Genomic DNA, 23,873 nt, shown 5'->3' with positions numbered 1-23,873 from the left:
ATGCAGATAAAGTATCTTCCAATACCCCTCCCCTGGCCAATGGTACACAAACACACAAACCTTGCCCCAGAGACCATGACCACTTCCCCAGAGATATAAATAACCTCTTGCCCATCCAATAAACTGAACCAGTTCCCTGAAGCTGTTAGGGAGGGAGGTCGGCTGTGCACATATTGCTGATCAAGATTCTGTACTTCACCTACCTGTTCCCAGCTAAGCTTCCCTCCATCCAGTCTAGCTTGGCACACAATGGGCCTGGCTACCCCGAAGGGGGAAACAGACATGGGGGAGCAAGAACCAGGGTGTCTGCGACCATTTTCCTGCCTACTGCCTTAGGTGTAGCACCTTTGTGCTGCCTAAGCCCAGGGCTTGTCTTTCATGTTGGAGTCAGGATAGAGACTTGCATCCTGACAAAAATATCCGAGAGACCAAATCACAGGAGATGTGGGTTATCATGGTGGTGGATGAGCTTTCTCAACTGGAAGCACTGGTGTCCTATTGCTAGAAGGACCCAGAATAAGGACTGCTTATTCTTGTGCTCAGCTTACAGTTCTGGAGATCTGAAAGAAATATGCTGATTTCTGCTCCATTCTGGTGAGGACCCCATGGAAGAGAGCATCACAATTGTGCGACAGGAAAGCAGAATAGGGAGAAGGGCCAGGCTTTCTTTTCCTAACCCCTGCACCAGAAGAGAATAAAACTAGAGCCACCTTAATGTCTTGGCACTTTCCTGCTAGACTTTGTTTCTTAAAGCTATACACACACACACACACACACACACACACACACACAGAGAGAGAGAGAGAGAGAGAGAGAGAGAGAGAGAGAGAGAGAGAGAGTACAACTCCTGATGACTCTTCCAAATCTCAACACTATGTGGATGTATGCCAACCAATGAGGATGGGCATAAGTTAAACACGTCATTCCCAGGCCTGGCTGCAGGAAGCCACCTATAGAAGGTATCCCTGCTCTTTGCCTAGGAGAACCAAGCACCCCAGTTGGGAAGTGGCAGTACTTCAGGATGGAAGTGGAACTCCAGGTCACTGTTTGAAGGGGAGAGGCATACTGGATATGGTTTTGACTTTACATGCCAGGAACAGAGTTCCATTGTGTATGCACTGTGACTGCTTGTTAGCTCACTTCTTGTTACCATAACAGACCTTTGGTCTTCTAAACACTGCTAAACCTTCCAAGACAATGGTCCTTGCAGAGCTAAAGCATGAGTGTGCAATACAAATAGAGACATGGTACCATTTTGGTCCAAAGGTATCAACTTTCAGATGTGACACGAGTGGCTTCTGACATACATCATGATGACCACAGACAACGCCATGCCATATCCATGAGTTGCTTGCACAGTGGATGCACCTTTTATGTTCTCACACATACAAACATGGTACTGGTGTGTGGTGAGAGATGGTTAATTAGCTTGAGTATATAATAATTGTTTCATCATGTATACATACATTGAATAATTTTGTTGTAGACCCTTAATGTATTTACTATCTAATAAACCAGAGAGCTGAGTATCTTGCAGGAGTACTTATCACTTATGTAAATGGTTATGAATGAACAATCTCCATTCTGGGTCCTTCTGACCCCAGAAAGTACAGGACACGGGTGCTTTGAGTGTAAATGTCCTTGCACGATGACCATGCCTCTCCTGTGATTCAGTCTCTTAGACATTTTGTCAGGACGACAGTTTCTCTATCTTGACTCAAACATGAAAACCAGACCCTGGGCTTGGGTCTCAGGAACATGCTTCTTCTCCTAATGTGGTAGGCAAGAAAATAATCACACAATCCCTCATCCTGCTCCTTGGGGACAGCTCTGAGAAGATGTTGGTAAATTGCTTGCCTTGCCAGCACAAGGGCCTGAGTCCTTGCAAGAACAAGGTCCGAGTCTGCAAAAAAAAAGCAGAAGCCATCTGAGGCTGAAGTGCAGCCTGAGGATGTAACTCTTCCTAAGAATAAAGCAAAATTCAGACTTAAAATTCCTTGCATAAAATTCTCAAGATGGGCAAAGAGAAGTGGTCATTCCAAACTCACAGAAAATTCCAACTATAAAAAGCAGGTGAGGTGCACATGTTTGCTGTCCCGGCACCAGGGAGGTGGAGACAGGAGGATCCCTGGGACTAGGCCAGCCAGCCTAGCCAATGTGACCAGCTCCAGCCAAGTGAGATTCTGCCTCAAGAACAAGATGGATGACACATGAGAAATGACACCTGAAGTCATTCTCTCTCTCTCTCTCTCTCTCTCTCTCTCTCTCTCTCTCTCTCTCTCTCTCTTTTTCACACACACACACACACACACACACACCTTAATGAATTAATTAAAGCTGGTGGGGAGTAGAAATTTCATCTCGATACTAAAGCTATTTTGATGGCTCAGTGGTTAAGAGCACTTGCTACTCTCATAGAGAACCCAGGGTTGCTTCCCAGGACCCTCGTTGAATGGCTCATAACCACCTATAACTTCAGTTTCAGGGGATCTGATACCTCTTGGGGCACCTGAAGGTATACCCACATACACATCTACATATGGACAAACACACACACACACACACACACACACACACACACACACACACACACACTTTTTGCAAAACAAGCTATTTTGCAATTTGCTGTCTCCTTAGCAGCAGACAGGCAGCTTGAGTACTTGTAGCTCTCCCCAGGCTTTAAAATGACATGACCATTTCCCCAGGTAATTTTATCCCACAATCGACCCTGCCAGCATGGGGAGCATTCCTAATCATTCTGGTTTCTGGTATGGTGTATGCTGCTGTCACCAATGTCTCCCACACACATCTGTGCAGCCCTGTGGGTGTGTGGAAGCTTTGCTCCTAAAAGCTGACATACTTGGGATCAAGGTTCCTCACCTGTTTTATTGAAATGATTTTAATCCCTCCCAGAACAATGATTCTGAAGAGCTGTCATCTAAGTGTCTTTCCTGAATCTACCAATGTCAACTCTAGCAGTGGGTGAGAGTGCCCAGTCCCCAAACTCTTGTCAATGCTAGGACCAACAAAATTACATTATCTGTGCCCAAAGAGGAATCAATGGCTCACTTTAGGGGTGCTTGCCCTTTAAGGGGAAGGGGACTAGCACATTGTATTTATGTTTTCATCATCCAGTTAGTGTCATTGAATCACAGACTGGAGCATAGGGGTGGTCATGAGGTCCATCCATGTGTGTGACAACCCTCAAGGGATTACCACTGACCAACCTTGGAACCCACAAAGCCACATGGTCACTGCTTCCAGGACTCAGCCTGACTATTCTGCTCAGAGAAGTATAGAGAGGGTCATGTTCCTTTTCAGGCCTACACATCATTTGCAAAGCAATTGTTAAATGTCTTCTACATGTTAAGCACTAATTATGCAATGGGGACAGAAGGAGACTGAAGGATGTCACTCCCTCCTCCCACCTTGTTAAAAGACCATGATTCTGCCCCTTTTGAGAACAGAACATGAAGTTCTGCACTCCATCCTTTTTCCTATCTAAGGGCCTCAGGTCTTTGACTGGTCCTTCTAAACAGCGTGATCTTGGGTACTGGGTGATGTAACCAGGTGCTGCATGGTGGTGTCACCTAATTTCAGCCAATGTAACAGGGGATTCAAATAGGAGGATCTTGAGAAAACTTTCTTTGTGCCCAAAGGATGACACAAGGTGATCCTTCTCAGGGCTGCTGCAAGAACTTTGACACCATGAGACAAACAAGGTCAGTTTTCTGAAAATGGCAAAGAAGAAAGATGGAGGCTTTTGGAATCCCGAATAGCATCTCTCAGTCAGTGGACTAGCAAGTCCCTAAAGGAACCAACCCTAGATGTGCGTTGTGAGGTAATAAGCAATTCCCCTGGCTAACTCTACAGAGTCTTCTGTTTCTGCACCTCCAAGTGTGCTTTATATCAGTCGGTCCTCACTCAGTGATGGGTCTGGATAGCAGAGCCTAAACAATGAATGGGGTCAGCTGGGTAGACAGAAATGCACATGAACACACACTATGTGCCTTCTGACTTAGAAGCTAAACTTGGCAGCTAAGGAAAAGACTAAGAGGTAGAGGTGGGGTGGAGGCTAAGAAGCAAGGAGCAGTGCATGACAGAACAGGCTGCTGAGAGGAAGACCTGTAGAAGGCTTTGAGGTCTTGCATAGATTCTTGAACTTCATCCTAAGGGATTAGAGCATAGACGGGGATTCTAAAAATGGGCTAGCACACCATCTTTGCATTGCTGCACATGGGATGGATTATATGGTTATGGGCAAAAGTTGAGGGATCAGTTGGAAGCCTTGTATTTCTGTAATTTCCTTTGAGGGATGTGGCCTCTTTCACCTGTCCTGGAAATCTGGGAGATGTCTTTGTAATCACATAATATGGATATGACCTGAAATGCCACCCACTGTCAAGGGACCCACCTTGATCTGACACACTCAACAGCTAATAAATGCAAATGTCTATCAACAAATGATGACTAGAAAGACAAAATATGGTATGTCTATTCAATGAGACATTACTCAGCCATAAAAAGAAAGTCTGAGATTCACTACAAGATGTCAAAGTTGGTCCTGGTTCTTCCTCTCAGCCCCATGCTCCCAAAAGTAAGACTCAGACTCAAAATATATTTACAGATACCTTGGCCATGTGGCTAGGCTCTTCTCTGACTAGATCATAACTTACTATAACCCATTTTCTCTAGTCTACATTCTGCCAGGTGGCTGGCTACCTGTGCTCAATACCATGTGTCTGTCTAGTCACATATTCCCTGGGTGAAGCTCTGTGCTGGCACTATCCCAGAATTCTTCTGCCTCCAGATGTCCCACCTTCCATTCTACCCTTTCCTATAGGCCATATGTTTTTAATTGGCAGGTGATGGATCCATACAACACACAAGATATTCTCTCTACAACAAGGTGGATAAATATTCAAGACATTATGATAAGTGGAAGAAGCCAAACACATAAGGAATGGTTCCTCTTCTGACGATTCCTAGTGTAGTCAAACTCATGGAGGCCGAGAACAGAATGACAGTTATGGTTCTAGGAGCTGGTGGGTGGGGTAATGGGAGGCAGTGCTTAATGGTAGTTTCAGCTTTGCAGGATGGAAAATGTCTGAGATGGATGGTAGAGATGGCTTCCCAGTGATGTGAATGGGCTAGTTGTTGCTGTGTGACAATCAGGTACATTGTCAATGTGCAGATGCCCTTCCACCTGGGGATCATCTCTGGAATAGGCAATCAATCTATCTGTGGCTGTCTTCTGGTTACCTCCAAAGTGCATCATACTCTCGTGGGAACACAGATTTGTTCTTAATGCCTGGCTTAGGTTGGGATGGATCAGTATGCCCTCCAGGTTGGCAGCCTCTGTCTTCTGCAAAGTCTGCTGAGACAAGTCAGGCACAAACAAGGGCCTTCCAAACACCACCCATCGCCTTCAGCACAGGCAGGTTGACAGCAAGGCCTCTCCACACTCATGCATCTTTCCTGACAGCTGCCCCTGGCTAGGGGTGGTTCACTTCATGGAGCACCTTTCTCTTCCTGAAATGGATCTAAGCAGCTTCCAGGCAACTAGGACAGGCTAAAGGCAGAGGTCACTCTGGTAGAGCCCCAAGAGTGATAGCCAGAGTTGAATATGACACCATATAGTACCTCCAAGCTAGAAGAGCATCTGACCACCGTAGACGTTGCTTCTTGCTCTTAATCCTGAATCCATTCAAACCAGTTACATCTGTCTGTCCCCACCATCTGGATTATGAGAATTTAACACTTCATCAGATTTGTTTCAGTCCTCTTCTTTCTTTTATTTTGTGTGTGTGTGTGTGTGTGTGCATGTTTGTATGGTGCACATGTGCTGCAGGTGCATATGCACATGTGTGCATGTATGTATGTACGTGTGTGTGGAGGCCAGAGGTCCAACCTTGTGTGTAGATACTCAGACACTATTCAGCCTGGTATTTTGAGACAGAGTCTCTCACCTGTCGGGAGCTACCCTAGCCTACCGCAGTCTAGGCTGACTCCAGGGACCTGCATATCTCTGTCTCCTTGGTGCTTGATTACAAGCACATGATGCCGCCATGTGTAGCTTTTTAACGTGGGTGCTGGGGGTGGAACTCAGCTCCTGATGCCTGCAAGGCAAGTACTTTGTTAATTGAGCCATTCCTGTTATGTTATAGAAACACAGTTGAAAATTGTTTTTTTAACCCCATGCATCTTCTTCCTAGACACAATCACATAATACAACCAGTCCCGGCCTGTGTATTCATAATCAGACTGCTATGTGGTCCTCAGCACCTAGATTTCACTCTAAGCCTCTGTTTGATGTTTGTCTTTAACACCCAAAATACAGTATGAGCCTGGACTACGTTGAGCTGAACAGTGGCTTTATTCATTTTAAGGACTTGTTTAGCTTTTGTTACACAATATTCACAATATGTTGTTTTCTAAGGATGCCACAGAGATACACTGAAGGCAGGACATGGCCTGGCTTTACCCTTGTGCTGTGGGTTTTTTGTTTTGTTACTTCTGTCATGTGTAATTAGCCTCCTCCTACATACTTTACACACATGCACACACACAGACACACACACACACTCCCCCCCTTGGATCCCAATAGTAGAAATCTGGATCACACCATGTGATCATTGCCACACCCACCAGCATGTGTGATTCGACTTGTCAATTTTGCTAAAAGGAATGATAGGAAGTGTTGTAGGCGTGTTGCTGTATGTGGGACTGTATAAGGGTATCCTGGGTCATGGTTGAGCAGGTACTTAGAACCCCGAGATTCTCCGTGGAATTCTGCGTGAGAACCGGCAGGAGTTCGGTACCTCCCATCATCTAGGATCCTGAAAACAGCCACATTTCCATAGAGTCACATAGGCCAGGCTTTAGGCCTCAGGCCCTAGAGATTTACATACTAATGAAGGCCAGAGGGCAGAGCAAATTAAACATTCCTCCCCCAGATCCTCCCCTAATCCTCCCCCTTCTCCCTCCCTATATAACTCGGGACTGCCCTGAGTTTTGAAGGGGTACGCCTAGATCCATCTATTATCCGTTATGACAATAAATCTTTTTAGAACCAAGGACTTCTTCGTGTTACTGGGGCCCGCCGACGCCAAGGCCCTTAGGCCGCTGGAACCATAGGATCCTCTTCCCTGATGTGGGACCCGCCACGGCGGCGCAAGCTTGGGCCGCTGTGGCGGCCTTTTTAAAATTTTCCCCACAGCTGTACAAGTGCACTTCGGCATAGTATCAGCAAGGCGGACCAATAAAATACATGGAGTCCGAGACCTGTCTCCTGGAAGGCTGGACTAGAGAGCCTCCTTATGCTACAATGTAACTGCTGTTTACATGCCCTGCATTGGGACCTTCTATAAACTGTTCAGATCCCTTACCCATTTTTATTATTGGTTGAGAGGTGGTTTTAGTTATTCCGGACATGATTTACAAGTTCCCAATGTTTTTCTGCATCTGTGATAGATCTTGTTATCTGGTATATGATGCCTTTCTCAAATGGAGAGGCTTCGATTGACTGTATTCTAGTGTGATAGATAAGTCAAGATAAAAGGAGATCTTGTTATTGTCTGCAAACTTTTTTTTTCTTTTTTCCATTTTCATGTGTATGGTGTTCACATGCATATGTGTATACTAGTGTGTGTGTGTGTTTGTGTGTGTGTGCATGCATGTGCACACTCAGGTTTTGCATGTGTTGGGGTGCGAATGTGTATGGTGTGTATGTGGAGGCCCAACTTGGATGTCAGGAATCATTTCCCACTTGCTTTTGCAACACACTCATTGAAGTAGGGCCTTTCAGTCAAACCCAGATCTCACCCTTATGGCTAGCCAGCTTGCTCTGAGGATCCGTGTCTCCGCCTTCTGGGGCTGGAATTACAGACCGATCATCCTATCACCCAACAATTAAATTACATGGATTTCTGGGGATCCAAACAGTAGTCCTCATACTTGTATGGAATATTTTAACCACCAAGCCAGCTCCCCAGCCCCTCAAATGTTTTCAATCTCTCTAGAATGTATAACCAAATGTGATAGGTGGGTAGCAACTTGTGCTTGTGTTTTTCATCTGGCTAGACACTTCTTCCCAGCAGGACATAGTATACTGCCCATCCCCCACCCCATCTGCAATGCTTGTCTGTCCATCCAATCCTCCCAGACTTGTGCACATCTGTTTCTAGGTTCCCCTCTCAGTCTCCCATCTGCTTCCCCCTACTCAGCAAAGATGCTTAAACATTGCTACATCTTCAGTAAATACTAGTATCTTGAATAAAGATGTCTCCATTTTCCCCCAGAACTGCCTTTGCTCTTCCAGGCTGACTGCTCTTCAGTAGGACTTTTTTCACAAGCTGATTGGAGAGATTTATTCAGAAACATAAATTGTGAGCACAGCCCTGAAGTCTGTCTCTCACGCAAGTGTGTGCCCGGCAGTGCCATCATGCAAAGCAGTGGGGCTCAGCCCTGATCCTGCCTGGTCCCTCTCTGGTCCTCTGTCCTTGAACTAGTTCCTCCACTTGCTCTTGACCTGGTTTTCACATCCTGAAATGGGAACAAGAAATAAACTCCACCGCACAGGGTCACTGGGAGGGTTGAGGGAGTTAATATGTATAAAGTGACTTACCTGTTGCTAGGGAATTTGTAAACAGAGCTAACCTGATTGAGGGCTTATGTTCTGATGTCAGCTGTCCAGATTACATCACCCTTACCATCCACTCACTGAGACAACAAACCTCCTTAGGATGAAATGTGACATGGGAGAGGCCAGAGAGCACAGGCGTAGTTTATCCTGCATTCAATAACTGGGAAAGCAGACCCAGATCATGGCTATCTAGCAAAGAACTCAACCAGACTGGTGACCACCAGGCCTGTTGGCTCTGCTGAGCACAGCCTCTTTCTTCCTAGCCTCACTCAGACCCCATGCAATCAAAAGGTTTAGTAAACTTGGGGCTGGTGAGATGGCTTAGCCAGTTAAGAGCACCTACTGCCTGGCCTCCCTTGGTGATGTGAGTTCGATTCCTGGGACTCACATTGTAGGAGAAGAGGACTTTCTCCCACGAGTTGTCTCATACATATTCTATGGAATATGCCCATCAGCCAAACTGGAGTGCGCGCACATGCGTGCATGTGTGTGTGTGTGTGTGTGTGTGTGTGTGTGTGTGTGTGCGTATGGGCACACACACAGACACAAATAAATGTAATTTAAACATTTTAATGTTTAGCATTTTCCCATGTGCCTCTTATTTCTATCCATATTTCTGTCTTGAATCTGCTTTGTTTAATATTAATATCATTGCCCTGTTATTTTACTATTTAGCATTTGCATGCACTAAGCTTTTCATTCTTTCAAGGTGACTTTACATTTTAGACCTGCAGTTCTCCACCTGTGGGTTGTGACTCCTTGGGAGTTGAACAACCCTGGCCTAAGACCCTTGGAAAACAGAGGTGTATACATTGTGATTCATAACAGTAGCAAAATCACAGTTATGAAGTAGCAACGGAAGTAATTTTAAGTTGAGGGGTCAGCACAACATGAGGAGGTGTATTGAAAGGTCCCAGCGTTAGGAAGGCTGAGAACCGCTGCTTTAGATTCATCTCTTATAAAGAGCGTTGAGTTTGATACTTCAAATCTAGTTTGACTTTATTTACTCTTCAATTACTCTTATCAATTTTGATTTGATTTACCAATATAACTGGGTTCAAATCTACCACCTTATGTTGTATTTTCTGCTTAGTCTAGCCATTAATGCTTATTTTATTTGGTATTTATTTATTGCCTTTGATGGCAGGAGGTATATCCTTCCATTCCTCCCAATTTCTTTATATTTTATGTGTATGTGTGTATGCATGCCTGCATGCATGTATATGTATGCCACATGTGTGTCTGGTGCACACTGAGACTAGAGATTCCCAGGAGCTGGAGTAGCAGAGACAATTGTGAGCATTTCTGTGCATTCTGGGAACTGTACTCGGTCCTCTGCAGGAACAAGCCCGTGCTCCTAACTGCTGGCTCATCTCTCTAGTCACACCTTCTGTTTTCCTTCCCCGTTGTTAGCACTGGACTCATATGTACTTTGTGTACTCTTGACATTGTTACCCTGGAAGCTGTGTTATGAATCCCAAACTTGCCGGAGCCTATTGGAATTTCATTCCCTAATTCTACCCTAAGCCACACAAGGACCTGAACTATTTAAACTCCCTTTTGTCAATTTCCCAGTTACATGGCATTTGCTTCTTTGTGCAACAATCCAAAGAGTTCAGAGGTAGTATTATAATAATTTTATATAGTCAGTGTTTATTTGGATTTACATTTTCTTCATCTCCTTGTCTTTGCTTGCTTTTAGTTTTTCAAAGCAGTCTCATGTAGCTCAAGCTGACCTCAAATTCTCTAGGTGGCTGGGGATGACCTTTCTGATCTTCCTGCCACCACCTCCAGGGTGCTGGAATTCCAGGCAGGTGCCACTCCTCCTTTTGTGGTTTCTGATCCTAGGATATCGATCTAGGATAGTGAAAGCTCCTTCAGCCTGAGGTACCCTTTCATCCTTGAGTACAAGAGAGTGTTTGAAAGCCTCTACTTGATTCTTTCTATTCAGCCTTTTTATTATGAAACTTGTCCACATAAACAGAAGAAAACAAACTGAAAGAACACCCACACACAGTACTTGGTCCAGCAATAACCTGAATCCAGGGCCAGCCAGCGCTGTTCTCCACACCTGCTACCCTCTCCCCTCAAGATGAACTGCTCAGCAAACACCAAGCATCCTCCAATCTCACCTGCAAATGCTACCTCTTTAAAGACCTGGACTTTAAACAAGACTGCAGCGTCTACCAGGAAAGAAGAAACAGCAGTGACTCATTACAGCGTCAGGAATCTCACCAGTGTCCACATTCCCCCGAGTGCCATTGCTTTTCATGGGACTTACTGATCAAATTGGAAAGGTTTTCTATACTGTTGCTGGCTAATCCATTGCTTATGTTTCTGTAAATTTTTCTCTTCCATTTCCCCCCCTTTGCATTTGTCGCTGTTATTATTGAAGCAACAGTCTGGGTTTTGCTGAGTGTACCCTGCTTGTGGTTTCATGTGGTCTTCTGGTTCTGTGTACATGGATTCAGATCTGATCAAATTCAAGCCTGATTCTTTGGCAAGACTATTGCAATGGCAATGTTGTGTTTTCTATCAGGAAGCATGTTCCCTGCTTTCTGAAGGATACAAACTGACTCTGAAGGCCACGGTCAAGACCTTCATTAGAGCTGGGCGTTAACAGCATGCACTGTTGTGATTCCGACTGAGGCTGATGCAGTTGGATCACGAGCTCAAGCTCAGTCTGGTCCACACATCAAGACCCTGTCTCAATAAAAACAAAGACAAAAATACTTCTACAAAGGGAATCTTTCCTCAACAAGTCATTTGCTGACTCCGAAGCATGGTTTACACAGACAGAATGTACCCTCTATGTCACATTTTCAAGGGTAGGTCCTTCCTTGTGCCTTCCAGCAATGGCTTCTTAGTGTCATCATGAGCTTGCAGAATTGAGCATATCTGATGTGTTTCAGTTCACAGTGTCCTCGTGGGTGCTCTAAGTGCTCCTCCCACCCATGACCAGAGGGACTTACACAAGCTGCCCTTGAGTCTTTCTGACTGACTCTTATGGTGCTTCGTAGCTTTCTGGAGAAAGACATCGTCCCAGGCTCTCCCACACACTTCTACAAATTCCCATGGTAACTGGTAATGGTAAACAATATTTAAAGACCACAGTCTGGGAGCTGGGGTTGCTTCTTGTCACCGAGTTAGTCATTGTCCCTGGACTTTCCAGTGCTCAGAGCTAGGAAACGTATTCTTATTTCTACAAAGATACTCATCACGAGAAGACAAGCATTATGCTCCCATGCTGTTACTTCAGATTCAAGTTTGAGAGTCCAAGGTTCTTACTGAATCTTGTCAGTCACTCTCCCACACCAGGGAAAATGGTTCTTGGTGGCACTGATGAGTTTGTGCCTTGGCTTTATCTTACATAGAGCAAGTGAAACACACTGGGCACAGACTGTAAGATGGGTCACTTCCCCAAAGAGCATGTGCCTGAGAACCTCCTTGAATGCTGTGCCCTAGCTCTCCCTGACTCATCCGAGTTCACCCTGACCCACGCCTGAACACACGCTGCACACAACTCTCTCAGGACACCAACGCTGGTTCCAACCCTGACAACATGATTATTATAAGCAGTGCCAGGCTGTGGTCCTGTTTTTGACACTGTTGCTAGGGCTGCCCTTTATTCCTCTGCAAACCCCCTAAGGTGTGAAATAACCACTGTGTGGTGAGCACATGAAGTAACTCCTCACTGGGTTGATATAGCACCAACTTGGTATATAACTGGATCTATGCCGAGCAGTGGTGGAACACACCTTTAATCCCAGCACTTGGGAGGCAGAGGCAGGTGGATTTCTGAGTTCGAGGCCAGCCTGGTCTACAGAGTGAGTTCCAGGACAGCCATGGCTACACAGAGAAACCCTGTCTTGAAAAACAAAAACAAACAAAAAAACCCAACTGGATCTATTCATTTCACTTTTAATTCTAAGGATTCATTCTTAACTTTAGTTTTAGGGGCTAGAGAGATGGCTCAGCAGGTAAGAACATGTATGCTCTTGCTGAGGATCCAGTTTTAGTTCACACTAAATTCCAGTTTCAGAGGATCCAATGCCCTCTTCATACCTTAATCATTGCATGCATGTGGTGCACATACATACATACATACATACATACATACATACATACATACGTTCATACGTACATACATTCTCTCTCTCTAACACACACATTAAATAAAGTAAAATTTAAATGCATTTAGTTTTATAATTAAGTAAGAGATTACATACTTCCAAGCCAAATGCACAAAACAATCGTGTTCAGATAGTCTAACCTCCACACACACAACTCATCACTCCCACTGGTCTCATATCTAACCCCAGGGTTTTTTTCAAAAAAAAAATTATGGTTTCTACTTTTTTTGCATTATAAATAAACATATCATATTCATGATCTCCGATTAAAGGTAACAGACTGTTTGTGCCTTTTTAAATGACCATACCTCAGAATTCCTTCTAGAGGACAGTGCAGAGGGGTTCCCTGTTCTCCATGATGTGAGATGTCACAGTTCCTCTTGCTGTTGATGGGCTTTGTGTTCTTTCCAGCATTTTCTGTTACACAATAAACATTGTACTTTTGTCTGTCTGTCCTTTTTCAAACTTTGCTTGGAGGATTTGGGTTTGATGGTGTCAAGTAACCTTTTCAGAGGAGATGAGATTCTGGAATATCTGTGTTTCGCTGCGCACCTTAGGGAAGCATTCATGGATTCTCCAGCTCTGGTATAGCTGGGGAGCCAGCCTCAGTCTGTTGATCCTTTGAAGATCAGGTCACCTGACTTTCCTCCTTGGCTGATTCCAGTAAATGTGTTCTTTTTCAGTGGTTTTTGTATTGTTCAATATCAGGTATCTATTTGGTTTTTATGTGTTTTGTTTAGAATTATTCAGGCTCTGGGGTCTATAGACTGCTATCTCACATCAAGTCTGGAAACAGTTCAGGTATTGACTCTTGGACATCGCCTCTAACTCATTCTTCCCCATCCTTGTGGCACTCTGACAAAATGGATGCGGATCTTCCTCTGCTTCCTGCCTGTCTCTTGCCGTTGTTTAGACAATGACTTCCTCATATTCCAGTGATGAGCTCTAGATGTTTCTTTCTGACTTATGTGGACACTGTAAAAGGGAACCTATGCAAAGATGTTGATGTTGGAAGATGAAGATTATATGTTGGGGGTGGCTATTACACTCTGCCCCTGTTTCTGAGTCTCCATACGTGTGATATTCCACACTCACACACACATGCCCCACCAAAGTCTTGTTCTACTACAAAACCAGCTTGAAGGCCAGAATCTCATCACCTAAGTCAAAGTCAGCTACAGAAGATGCTCCTGTGGTACCCAAGTATGGATGTTTGAATACATTCCTTCTCCAGCTTAGACCCAAGAATTCCTCAGACAAGTTACCTTGTCCTGTTATACACACAACAAACAACTGTGAGTCTAGCAAAGAAAATTCCCTACAGAAACTACTGTTCAAAAAGGTGAATGAGAGGGCTGCAGAGATGGCTCAGTGTTTAAGATTACTAACTTGTCTTCCACAGGTACTGAGTTCAATTCCCAGCAACCACATGGCAGATCACAACCATGTGTAATAGGATTCAATGCCCTCTTCTGGTGTGTCTGAAGACAGCTATAGTATACTTGTACATAAAATAATAAATCTTTAAAAAAAAAAAAAGGTGAATGGGAGACAGAAATCCCTGAACAGTGATGACACAGCCTACTTCAAAAGTAGGCTCCTGAAGATCCAGCCATAGCCACCCTGAGTCACCATTCATTCCATTTCTGTGAGAGCCACACACAATAGTTGTCTTGATCCTGTTTCTGTACAATGTCTGAGGGCCAGAATCACTCTTTTTCATTTCTTTCCTTATCTGTCAAGCTAAGACTGAGCACTGCTGTTTTGTCTGAAGTCCTTTGAAACTTCCTGGAGTCTTGGGATTTCCTTCACTCCACAGAAATCTCATGGAGATACACCTTCTCCATCTTGAGCATTTGGTAAGAGACAACAGCCTAAAGCATCTAAGAAGCCTGTCAGAAAAACAAACAAACAAACCAGCCAAACAAACAAACAAAACAAAAAACAGTCTGTTCATTTAGTTTTTCTAGACAGGCTCTCATGCTGCTGACCCAGCTGGACTTGAACTCACTATGTCACCCAGGCTGGCCTCAAGCTCATGGTCTTCATGTCTCAGTGTCTGAAATGCTAGAATTCCAAGCATGCACAGACACGCTTAACTTTCTAGATGGAGTCATTTGATGGAGTAAATTTGTGAGTCAGACTTCTGAAGCTTCAGGGGTCTTCTGTGGCAGGAAGACTATTCACAGATATCTCTCTTGGACATTTGTCTGAAGTCCTAAACTATCTGACCATCATACCCTAAACTGTTTCCCTGGAAGGCATAGGGCATGGGGTGGGATTCAGCACCCCGGATGTGATCTTTCTCCGATGTGTTTCTCACTGTCAGTGTTGCTTGCATCTGGGAAACACTAAGAATTTTCAAATCTATTAAGTCTCCACTTCTTTGTGTTTAACAGCTAAATTGTCTCCAGAGAATTACACGGATTTCTAACTCCCTCCCAACTGCCCTCTCTACCATCCCTCTCTTCCTCCTTTCTTTCCTCCCTTCTTCCTCTCTCCCTTCCTTCTTCATGTCCCTCCATCCCTCCCTCCTTGCATCTTTCCCATCCCTTTATTTCTTCCCTCCTCTCTCCTGCTCTTCCTGCCCCTCCCCAAGCCTCCACATGGATTCCCCTTCTTCCCCAAGAAACTTCTCTGGGACAGTAATTTCCACAAGCTGTCAAGTCAGAGCCTTCCCAGCATCTACCCACTGTGCAATTCCAAAATCTCCCCTACATTTGCAAGTGTTTTCACCACCAAGTACAAAAATCTTGGTTTATAATCTATGGCATCATAACAAATGTAACAATTTAAAACACAAACATATATCACCTTCCAGTCTCTCAGTGCCAAGGCTAAGCCTGGAGCCCTGGCTCAGAACCTCACTTGAGGCTGTGGTCAGAACACTGACAGCAGTGGGCCGGGCCTAGCTGGAGCTGTAGGAGCTGCCTATAGTGCATCTGTAGAATGTTGGCCCACAGGCTTTTGTGTTTACCACCTAGACTCTCTGAAGGGCTGCTTGGGACATGATAGATGGAACAAGGGAGCTGAGGTTGACCTTGGGAGCATTTTGGAAGAAAACACTGGTGTTGAATTGTACCTCTCCCCGAAATAGGCATGGTTTACTTGTAGTTGAATATGAATGTGGGGGGGATGTGGGTCTTTAAAAATGTAATTAGGGTATACAGCAAAAGATTTGACTGTGTTAAAGTCAAGGACAATGGTCTCTTTTTAAGGTTGTGCGTGTGTGCGTGTGTGTGTGTGTGTGTGTGTGTGTGTGAGTATGTGTAGGTCAGAGGACAGTTTGCAAGAATTGGTTCTCTCCTTTTTTACCATGTGACACTGGGGAATCAAACTCAGCTTGTTAGGCTTACTGGCAAGCTCTTCTGCCTGCTGAGCCACCATCTGATAGTTTGAGACAGGGTCTTCCAGCAAACCTGAGGCGTACCATCTTGGCTACACTTGCTGGCCAGAGACCTGCCTAGGATCCAGCTCTCTGCCCCTCAGCACTATAGGTACTTGCCACCAAGCTCGACTTTTTACATGGGTGCTGGGAATCTGAACTCCAGTTTTCATGGTTGCAAAGCAGGCACTTTATCCACCGAGCCGCCTCCTTAGCCTGTGTGAAAAGAGGCTACAGAGCATAGAGCACTGGTAAAGTGCTTGCCGAACATGCAGAGGGTCTGGTTTCAAACCTTAGTACAGAGAGGAGGGCAGGGGAAGAGGAGGAGGGAGAGGGGGAAGAGGAGGCAGAAGAGGACAAGGATGAGGGAGAGAAGAAAAAAGGTGAGGAGAAGGGAAAAACAAAAGATATAGATAAAAGGAGACCAGATGGAGATAGAGACAGAGCTGGAAGTGCTGCGTCTATGTACCCAGCTCTGCTATAGATTCCTGGCGACCACTAGAAGCTAGGAAAGAGGCACGGGATAGATTTCTCTCTCTCTCTCTCTCTCTCAGTGTCTCCGGAAGGTACCAGCCCTGCCAACACTGGACTGGAGGCATCCATAGCGCACTTGCCCAGTGTGCTGTCTGCCCAAGAAGTCAGCATCTGTGTGAGTCCAAAGATGTGCATCCTGAGATGGCGAGAAGTCTCTACTTAGCTTTGTCTTGAGGAATCTTAGGATAGGCATTCCACAAATATTTCCTGAACCTCCCCCATTTGTCAGGCACTGTTCTCAGTGCTGGGGCTCTCAGTGAACAGGAGAAACAGACTGTGCCTCCCAGGAGTGCTCATTCCAGTGGATGTCAGTTCTGTATCCTAGAACTTTGGCTTTTTTGATTTTCCTGTGTTACAAGGACCTTGTATAACTACTACAGAAAACCAAGTTCAGTTCTGGGGTAGAAGGAGGTTCATTTAGTAAATAAGTAACACAGCACTGACTGCAGAGTATAGCACACTTTTATAGTGCTTGTCCAGAATGCAGGAGGCCCAGCTCTGAATTTCTAGAACCAAGAATAATGGAGGCATGGGTGAGTTATCCTAGGCAACTCATCCCCAAGTTTCCAGAGACCTCTATAGCATATGCCCACGTGTTTGTGTGTGTGTGTGTGTGTGTGTGTGTGTGTGTGTGCACATAAGTAAGTGGGCTCAAGCATCTGCACATGCGTATGAAGGCCAGAACAAGATGTCAGGTATTTTTCTCTGATGCTATCCACTTTATTCCCCTGAGACAGGTCATTCACTGAAATGGAAACTGTTTCAGCTAGCAAGCACTCAGGATTTTTCTGTCTCCACTCCCTAGTGCTAGAGTTATAGGCACACACACACAGAGACAGACACACACAGACAAATACAGAGATAGACACACACAGAGACACACATAGACAGACAGACAGACAGACAGACAGACAGACACACACACACACACACACACACACACACACACACACACACACACAGTATTTGGCTTTGTGTGTGGGTGCTGAGGACTTGAGTCCAGAGCCTCATCTTGCATAGTAAGTTCTCCTGCTCACTGGGCCATCTCCCTAGCCCCAAGACCTCATTCTTTAAGAGAAGATGAATTATCTTCCTCCAGCATCCCCAGAGACACCGTGGGCTCTGCCTCTTTTTCAATTTCATTAAGTTCACCTCTCTCTCTTTTTTCTTAGTCTGGGAGTTCCCGTTAATATCAAATGTAGTTGAATTGCCCTACTTCAGCCCACACAGGGGTCAGGGGAAGACAAAAGTAATTTTTTAGACTGTTAAGAGCATAGAGTTTCATTAAGATTATCTCTTGGAAATTATTATCTTACACACTGAGGTTTCTTCTTCTAGTCTACACATCAAAACCCAACTGAAGACAGAGTATCTGTGTCTAAAATACTTGGTGGATGCATACAGAATCCATAAATGGAACACACACGTTAGAGCTGCCCCATGTCGTGCCATGTACAAAACATTATACGACATGTTCCCAGCTGCCTGCTAGGCTCATGCCAAGTTTTACTATATGGCCTTTCCTCTAAGAGGTTGGATGTTAAGGTCTAGTATCATAATATAAGAAAAGACTGCAGATTAGAGCTTGTAAGAAATACAAGACTTCTTCTTCTTCGGGAAAACACCAAATGGCGGATGACGCCAGTGCAGCAGGAGGGCCTGGAGGACTCAGGGGTCTGGGGGCCCAGCATTAGAAGGCCAAGGTGGCTTCTTCGGAGGATAGGGGCTGGGGTTGTGGTCAAGGCCTCGGGGCTTGTGGAGGTAAAGCTGAAGACAAGAAGTAGATCCCGCTCACCAAGCTCGGCCGCATGGTTAAGGACAAGAAGATCAAGTCCTTGGAGGGAGATCTACCTGATCTCCCTGCCCATTAAGGAATCTGAGATCACTGACTTTTTCCTGGGTACATCCCTAAAGGATGAGGTTCTGAAAATCACGCCAGTGCAGAAGCAGACTCGTGCTGGCCAGCGGACCAGGATCAAGGCTTTCATCACTTTTGGGGATACAATGATCACATTGGTCTTGGTGTTAAGTGCTCCAAGGAAGTTGGCACTGCCATCCGAGGGACCATCATCTTGGCCAAGCTCTCCATCGTCCCTATGCAGAGAGGCTACTGGGGGAACAAGATTGGCAAGCCCCACACTGTTCCATGCAAGGTGACAGGCCACTGTGGCTCTGTGCTGGTGCATCTCATCCCTGCCACTAGCAGAGATGGCACTAGCATTGTCTCTGCCCCTGTGGCCAAGAAGCTACTGATAATGGCCGGTATCAATGACTGCTACACTTCAGCCAGGGGCTGCACTGCCACCCTGGGCAACTTTGCCAAGGTCACTTTTGATGCCATCTCCAAGACCTACAGCTACCTGACTCCCAACCTCTGGAAAGAGACTGTGTTCATCAAGTCTCCTTATCAGGAATTCACTGACCATCTTGTGAAGACCCACACCAGAGTCTCTGTTCAGATGACCCAGGCTCCAGCTGTGGCTACCACATAAAGGTTTTTATACCAGAAAAATAAATGAATTAAGTCTGTTAAAAATAGAAAAACAGAAATACAAGAATTCATTATAGAGGTTAGGATTTAGCATTACTGGAGTGTGGTTGTGGTCTGAATGTTAAGTGTCCCCAACGGCTCATATGTTTGAACACTTAGCCTCCAGATGGTGTCGCTGTGTGGGGAGGTTGTGGAACCTTTAGAAGGTGGAGCCTCATTAAAGGAGGTAAGTCACTAGGTTGTCCTTGAGGCTTTTAGTCCACTCTCTGCTTCCTGAGTGTGGATGCAATGTGGACCAGCCAGGCTCCTGGCCCCACTGCCATGTTTTCTTCATAATGAATTGCATCATTCCTGACCAGAAGTTAAAATAAACCCTTCCTCCCTGAAGTTGACCATGTCCAGGCATTTTATCACAGTAACAGAAAAGGAACTAAGACATGTCAGATCAAAGACTCTGCAGCTCACCAGCACAGTCAATGACTCTGATATAGAGAAATGGCCCTGGATTTCCCCCACCAGGTTCCAGCTCTCTGCTCGGGGTGTAAGGAGCCTTTAACTGTTAATGTTTAGCCACTAGTTGTTCCTGTGGTGAACCTGATATGGAAACACCTGTCCTATATTGCCCAATCTGATCAATCATAGCAAATGACTCGATCCCTAGAGTCTGTCTTCTAATCTCCTGGGTTTATCCCAGACATCTATCATTGCATGTGGGTTTGGCCTTCCCTACAGGTGGAAGGTGTGTCTGCGTTTAGCCACGGGGCTAGGCAGCCATGCATGGCTGTCAGTTTGAGCTGCTGTTGAACATGAATCACCAACAATAACAGCTCTCATTAACCTCAAAAGCAAGGATCGGGACACAAGTGGCTGTGTTTCCTCTGAACTGTTTACCACTTAAGTCCCCCAATATGGATTTCCAGAATCCCAGGGCTTTGTTGTGGAGCCAGGGTTGTGAACACTTGAGCGAAGGACAGCATGGAGCACAGTCCAATGAAGCTGAACTGAGAACCACATTGGACCACTGAGAACCAATGATACACTTGGCTAGAGTTGGGGTTGGGGACGAGGCCCTTCCCTTCTCTGAAGCATCACTACGCTATCCTTTATAGTTGAATACCTCTGGTATGGGACTCTTGGGGAAGTCGGCATGCAGATAGAAGAGAAAGCCAAAGGCGGGTGACTCACGCATGCAGTGGGTAGTGAACACCCACCTTAAGTCAGACAGACCCAGGAACTTCAAAAGAATTGATAGCAGACATGCTATCTGTTTTCATAGACCTCTACGTATACCAGGATAGACAGATAGGAGCTAAGAAACCCTGGGAATAACTGTGGAACTGCAGCAATTCTGACTGCTAAGGAGAAGACCAGTGGTCAAAGTCATTGCCATCAGTCCTGGGTCAACTATTAGGAGTGCGGGAAGAGGGCGACTGTGCCCCGAGCCATCAGCAGAGTGAAGTTGCTTAGTCAAGGGAGGCGTGGTACACGGATGGGTAGGAGGCAGCATGGAGACAGACTCTACAGTTCTGGCTAGTAGACGATGGATCAGATTATGACAATGTCATCAGCTGAGATGACCCCAGGGAGCTACTTGGGGGTCTGGACCTTCACACCTGATGCCCAGCTTTCTGGATTACAGTGTCCATGCAGGTCCCTCTGGGCACCTGTACATCCCCGATATATCTTTTCCTTTCTTGTGTTATATTCATTCCATCTGTCTCACCCCCAACCACTGTGGAAACTTCTCTAATGTTCTGGTCATAATTCAAACACTAGAGCAAACAGACCTGGGTTACAGCCTGGATCCATTGACCATTGCTGGTGAGACCTTGTACAACAAGACATTTCCTCATTCGGCCTATTTCTTAAAAAAAAAAAAAGTGTGTGTGTCTGTGTCTGTATGTCTGTATGTCTGTCTGTGTCTGTGTGTCTCTGTGTCTCTGTGTGTGTCTGTGTCTGTGAGTCTCTGTGTGTGTGTCTGTGTGTGTCTCTGTGTCTGTGTGTCTCTGGGTGTGTCTGTGTGTCTGTGTGTCTGTGTGTGTGTCTCTTTCTGTGTGTGTATGTCTGTGTGTATGCATGCACATGTATGCAGGTGACCATGGAAGAGTGTGTCAGATCCTATGAAGTTGGAGTTACAGGAGGTTCTGGAGCTGGTATGGGTGCTGGGAACCAAACTGGGGTCCTCTTCGAGATCAGTACACACTCTCAAGTGCTGATGACATTGTCATAATCTGATCCATTGTCTACTAACCAGAACTGTAGAGTCTGTCTCCATGCTGCCTCCTATCCAATCTCTCCAGCCCCTATGCCTATTTCTTCTTTGACATATAGAAATAATGCTAGTTACTGCACGGGTTCAGTGTAATGGATTGATACGTGTAAGTATTTTAGAGCAGAGCCTGGGACTCACACGGTAAATGGGTGATAAACACTCCCAGTGCCCCGAGGACTTCCTATGCACAGCTGTTATTTCCTGCAAAACATTCTGCCAGCTGCATCATTGCTGCCGCTTTATAGATGAGTGCTCATCCACTGAGTGGGTGTTAAGTGCTTTGCCAAGAGTGAGCACTCGCAGTCAGGGAGGCTCAATCACAGTACAGGAAGGAGTGGAAGTATCAGTGGGCTCCCACTCACCAAGCCCCACTTAAGCTTTAAGATAAATAATACGGAACTGCAGAGATGTCTCTACTGGTAAAATGTTTGCCACCCAAGTGTGAGGAGGACCTGCTTTCAGATCCCTAGAACCCAGTGTAAAAATCCTACGCTGGGGGTGTGAGGCGGGGCAGCGCAGAGGTTTGCTGGCCAGCAGACTAGAAGAATCAGTGAGCTCCAGGCTTAGTGAGAGGGCCTGTCTCTGAAACTACAGTAGAAAGGCCAGTAAGAAGGTGCCATGGGTAAAGGCTCTTGTCCTGCAAACCCAGTGACCTGATTTCAATCCCTAGAACCCACATAAAGCAAGAGGAAGAAAACTGGGTCCATAAACATGTCCTCTGACCATGCACATATAGTGGTGCATGTGCCCATTCACACTTCACACCCATGTAAACACATCATACAAGCATGCGCACACACATACACAAACACACAAACACACACACACATAATAGAAACAATAATACATTAAATAAATCATGACCCACGAGTCCACTGTGATATAAATAAGCAAATATGCAAATAAACAAATGGGCTGTGAGGAACGGCAGTCTTCACTACATCAGAATGCCAACCAGTACACAGAGGAAGTATGTGAAGGTTTTAAAGGGCCACTGATTCGGGGCTGGAGAGATGGCTCAGTGGTTAGTAGCACTTGCTTCACTTTCAGAGGACCTGGGTTTGGTTCCTAGCGCTCACGCCTGGTGGTTCATCAGCTCCAGGGAGTCTGAGGCCTTCTTCTGGCTTTCAGTGGTATGTTCACACATGTCATGCATATAAATTCATGCAGGTGCCCACACATACACACATTTTTAAGTCTCTGATTAGCAAATTTCATAGTAATAGCTGAGTTGAGTGGAAATTGTTGGTCAATGGTAAAACTACAGGGTAAATCTGAGGGGAGTAGGATCTTTTTTTTGTTTGTTTGTTTTTAAAGAGAAACATTGTATGATGGTAAAGTTCAGCACATTCCAGCACCAGGACCAGCATGAAGTCAAAGCAGCAGGAACAGCTGGGTGGCCCCATGGAGCCTCACATGGAGAAAAGGATGAAGAAGTCGACTGTCAAACGGAAGCACCCCATGACCTCAGACAGGACAAAACCCAGGATGGGATGGGAGAAGAGCTGTTGCTTGAGAGACGGGTTCCTGCATAGCTGATAATCAAGCTACCAAACACTGTGCGGACACCAGCCCCTGATCCAGCCACACCAACTGTGGTGGCCCCAGTGCCAATAAACTCGCTTGCTGTGTCAGTGTCCCAGGAAATAACTGGAATAGCTGGTCTGGAATTCCAGGCTGGCCACCTGGAGACGGAGCTGCTGCAGGAAGGCTGTTTAGATGGGGTCTCTGGTACTAAGAAGGGAGGCAGACACAGGCCTGATTAGACCTCTGGTACAGGGGTGAAGCAGAACTGGAGAACCGAGCAGTGCCTTGGTGGCCTGCATTCAGTCTGTATCCCACCTCCCTGCAGCTCCTGTTCAGCCCACAGCACTCTCCCTGCTCAGGGTGACTGACTCTCACTAGGATCTTTATATATTCCCCCCAAATGCTTACTAATTACAATGGATAAAATCTTGACTTCAGAGTAGCAAAGCCTAAAAGACCACGTAGCTGAGAGATTAAAAGTACTTGTATCAGCATTGGATGAAGCAGCATCCTGCACTTCCTGCTTCAGGAGGGACAGGGTGACTCCTCTGGTTTTTGGGGTTTTTTTTTTATTATTATTTTATTTTTTTACCAAATACACCCCCCCAAAAAAAAATCTAACTGTGGCTAGTTACAATATGCACCAAAGTTTAACGGTGACTAGAACACTAGACACACTCCAGTGTGAGCCCATCCTACCACATACCTGCTTCATACTCCTCAAAGATCACAGAGCGGTTTGTTCTAGATTAGACATCTGGCAGGATCGTATGATCCTGGGCCAGGAAAAATAGGGTTTGTTTTTTTTTTTCTATACAAGAACATGAGTGGAACAGCTAGCTTGTGGTATTATATTTATGCTAACCTCCTGACTCTTATGTGAATAT

General features: G+C 45.5%; 2 pseudogenes; one reads left to right on the top strand and one right to left on the bottom strand.

The window, feature by feature from the left end:
* The first annotated feature begins 18,324 nt into the window (after positions 1–18,324).
* On the top strand, positions 18,325–19,188 carry LOC114630408 (annotated as a pseudogene).
* Positions 19,189–22,871: 3,683 nt separating this feature from the next.
* On the bottom strand, positions 22,872–23,285 carry LOC114630335 (annotated as a pseudogene).
* Positions 23,286–23,873: the final 588 nt, after the last annotated feature.

The sequence above is a fragment of the Grammomys surdaster genome, unplaced genomic scaffold, assembly GCF_004785775.1.
Source record: "Grammomys surdaster isolate TR1022 unplaced genomic scaffold, NIH_TR_1.0 338, whole genome shotgun sequence".
Classification (NCBI taxonomy): Eukaryota; Metazoa; Chordata; class Mammalia; order Rodentia; family Muridae; genus Grammomys; species Grammomys surdaster.
This window is presented reverse-complemented; position numbering and strand designations above follow the sequence as displayed.